Source organism: Daucus carota, chromosome 9, assembly GCF_001625215.2.
Source record: "Daucus carota subsp. sativus chromosome 9, DH1 v3.0, whole genome shotgun sequence".
NCBI lineage: Eukaryota > Viridiplantae > Streptophyta > Magnoliopsida > Apiales > Apiaceae > Daucus > Daucus carota.
This window is the reverse complement of record NC_030389.2, coordinates 4202485-4205941: the sequence shown is the minus strand read 5'-3', so window position 1 is coordinate 4205941 and position 3457 is coordinate 4202485.

The following is a 3457-nucleotide window of genomic DNA, read 5'->3' as shown; positions in this document are numbered from 1 at the left end:
TTTTGCCCATAATAATTAAGTATGACTTAGTTATTAATTAAATAATAGAGATTCGTTTTTATTATTTAATCCTATACCTATTAGGGTTGGGCTTTGCTGTAACGAGCCTTTCAATCAGTCATTATAAATAGATAATGATGGTGAAGGAGGTTATTACGTTTTGAGAAAAACCATAGGAGCAAGAGAGGCAGAGGCAATTCTCGAGAGGGAGGCTAGTACGTCCATTCCGTTGGTGTTCGTGTGGATACCATAGAGGTGTTTTCCGATAAGTAGACACAAAGCGTAATAGCTAGGATCTCCATTGAGTTCGTGAAAGTCAAGCTTTTGAAAGGTATGATTTGTCATCTCCATAATCTGCCCATAATTATACATGGATCCTGTTCTTAGGTTTCGAAATTTTTTTGTTTAATTTACGTATATCCGCTGCGTTTTATGCCTCGGAACCCAACAATCTAGTGCATAAATTCGGATATACATTCAAGATGAAGGCTTCAAGTGACCTACTTGGAGTGGGATTCCGCTGGATAGCTACTAAGGAAGGCTGATTTATCCTAAACGAGAGGGGATAAGAGCTTATCTTTTCGTGGTATTTATCTCAAGAACTACATGGGCTTGATCCCTATAAATAAGTATCTAGGCACCTTGCAAAGGGACGATTGGATTCTAAATCACAAGTTCTACACTCTAAAGAGAGGCACGTGTAACCTTCGTGACATATTTTCCGGGCAACTGCGGGACGGAGTTCCATAATTCCGGCCTCTTTGCTTGGTCTTTTGCAAGCTCAGCCCCTAAACATATCTGTTTCTCTATATTTTATATTAACGGTAGCCCCTACAAGCTAGCCGTGATTTTCGTATTAATAACAATTATCCCTATTATTGTGCTATACGGTTCTGGGGTGTTGTATCAATTCCTCTCACGTACAACAAGCATCAAGCATCTGAGTAGCGATAAACAACAAGCTGATGTTTTCACAAAAGAATTATCGAGAGTAAAGTTCCGAACAAAGGGGGAACTCCTGGGAATGAAGAACCGAAACAAACATGTAGATCAAGGGGGAATTTTTTGGCATTTAATCTAAAACTGTTTGTTTTATTTTGTTCATTTATATAATGTGGCTGTAGTTTTTGCTGTGTGTATTGTAGCTAGGCTAGCTAAGTTTTAGGAAGTTGATGGTTTTTAAGAGTTCAGTGAAATAAAGATACCTGGGGTATTTGATAGGTTGATCCTACTTTATAGGCACATCTTAGACTCGGCAGAATACTAATAGGCTTAAACATTGTTTTTTAAAATTTAGACTCAATGTATGCAAGATATAACATTAACATTTCCGAAACATCTAGAGTTTGTGAGATGAGAGCCACATTTCAACACACTTTTTTCTCATTATCTCGATCATTCTCTAGGAAAAACTTTACCCATACTTCACTCATTTGCTTGCTTACTCTAAGTTTGAAGGTTGAGCTACATTTTGATGCTCAAGTGAAAATTTTGAAGAATATTTTTGGTTGAGTTAATTGTCTTATTTAATATATAATATTAAATAGATAGATATTTGTATTTAACCATGACATTACATAACTCAAGGTTTAGAGTGTTATTTTATTTAAATCAATTTTTGTGAAATATATAATATCATCATAAATCTACTATCTTACTAATTATATTTGAAAAGAGTTTCTTTATAACCAAATATTATAAAATTCCTAGTTTTCTCTCTATTCTTTTTAAGTGATCTCATCACTTCTCACATAATTCCCTATACCACTGTAAAGAGTGATAACTAACTCTCCTTTTCTTACTTTCTTTTCTCACATCTACTCACCTTTTGCCATTTCAGGTGACTGCCTCTCAGTTTTTTTTCACTAAATGTTTTTCACACAGTCTCTCATGAAAAAGGCTCAGTCTCTCATCAAATCAAATAAATAAGAGCTGGATAAGAAAGTTAAAATTAGTCCTCTAAATAGGGGTTTCGTTAATCAAAAAAAGATTTATTTATAGTCATACTGAGAGTATAGTAATGTACCTTTGTGAGAATAACTCCAGATTTGTCATCTAAGCAGTCTTTGAATTTAGTTCGCTGCTTCTTTGTCTTGTCTTTACAGTATCTGGCTTATGTTCACTTGTTACCTCTTCGTAAATTGTTACAGTATCTGTCTTTAAATTGTTATATATTAGTGTGCTTATTATTCTTGAATACATATTTTTTTTAAGTGATCTAATTTATATATTAGTCGTCTAATTTAGACAAGAGTTTACTGAAACTTATATCTTAGATTCTAATTTTGAAACTATTGTCTTATAAAATATCAAACAACGGGATAAAACAATTGTCTGAAATCGCTCTTTTATAATTTCAACGAGCTCCACATGATGGCACCACTTGATTGGTGAAAATGCTTTTACTTGGATTGCTGAGCTGGTGCAATGATATGGGTAGATTGAAATTAGGAGATTTGATATCATCCATCTGACATGATTCCCGTTTTAAAGACTAGTATTTCCACTAGATTCTTATTAAAAGCCGTACAAGATAAATTTATTATTTTTTGATAAATTTTATAAATGACTATATTAAATGGGTATTAACATCCGCAGGGTTCGATCGTTGAAAAATTGATTTAAAAAAATATTTCGGTGAATCTGGCACGACTCCCGTTTTAGGGATTCGTACTTTTATTAGATTTTCATTAAAAATTCGTACAAGATTAATTTATTAATTTTTGAATATATTTGTACATGACTAAAAGAGTAGATATTAACATCTGTACGGTTGGATCATTGAAAAATTGATTTCAGAAAATAGTGCAGCCAATCTAGCATGACACCCGTTTCAAGAACTAGTACTTCAATACATTTTTATTAAAAATTCGTACAAAATAAATTTATCATTTTTGATTATTTTTATACATGACTGAAATAAGTGCGTATTAACATCCGTACGGTTGGATCGTTGAAAAATTTCATTCAAAAAATATTTCAGTCAGTGTAGCACGTTTCCTATTTTAGGAACTAGTACTTTCACTATATTTTCATGAAAAATTGGTACAAAATTAATTTATTAATTATTAATTTTTTTGTACATGACAAAAATAAGTAGATATTAACATCCGTACGGTTGGATCGTTGAAAAATGATTTCAGAAAATATTTCAGTCAATATGGCACGATTCCAGTTTTAGGGACTAGTTCTTTCACTTGATTTTTGTTAAAAAGTCGTGCAAGATAAATCTATTATTTTTGATTATTTTTTACATGACTAAAATAAGTGGGTATTAACATCCGCACAGTAGGATCATTAAATAATTGATTTCAGAAAATATTTTAGTCAATCTGGCACGATTGCCGTTTATCGGACTAGTACTTTCTGTTATTTGACAATGCAAACAATAAGTTAGATTGTAGAAGGGGGGTTGAATACAATCTACAAAAATTTTCAACTACTTTTGGTTTAACTG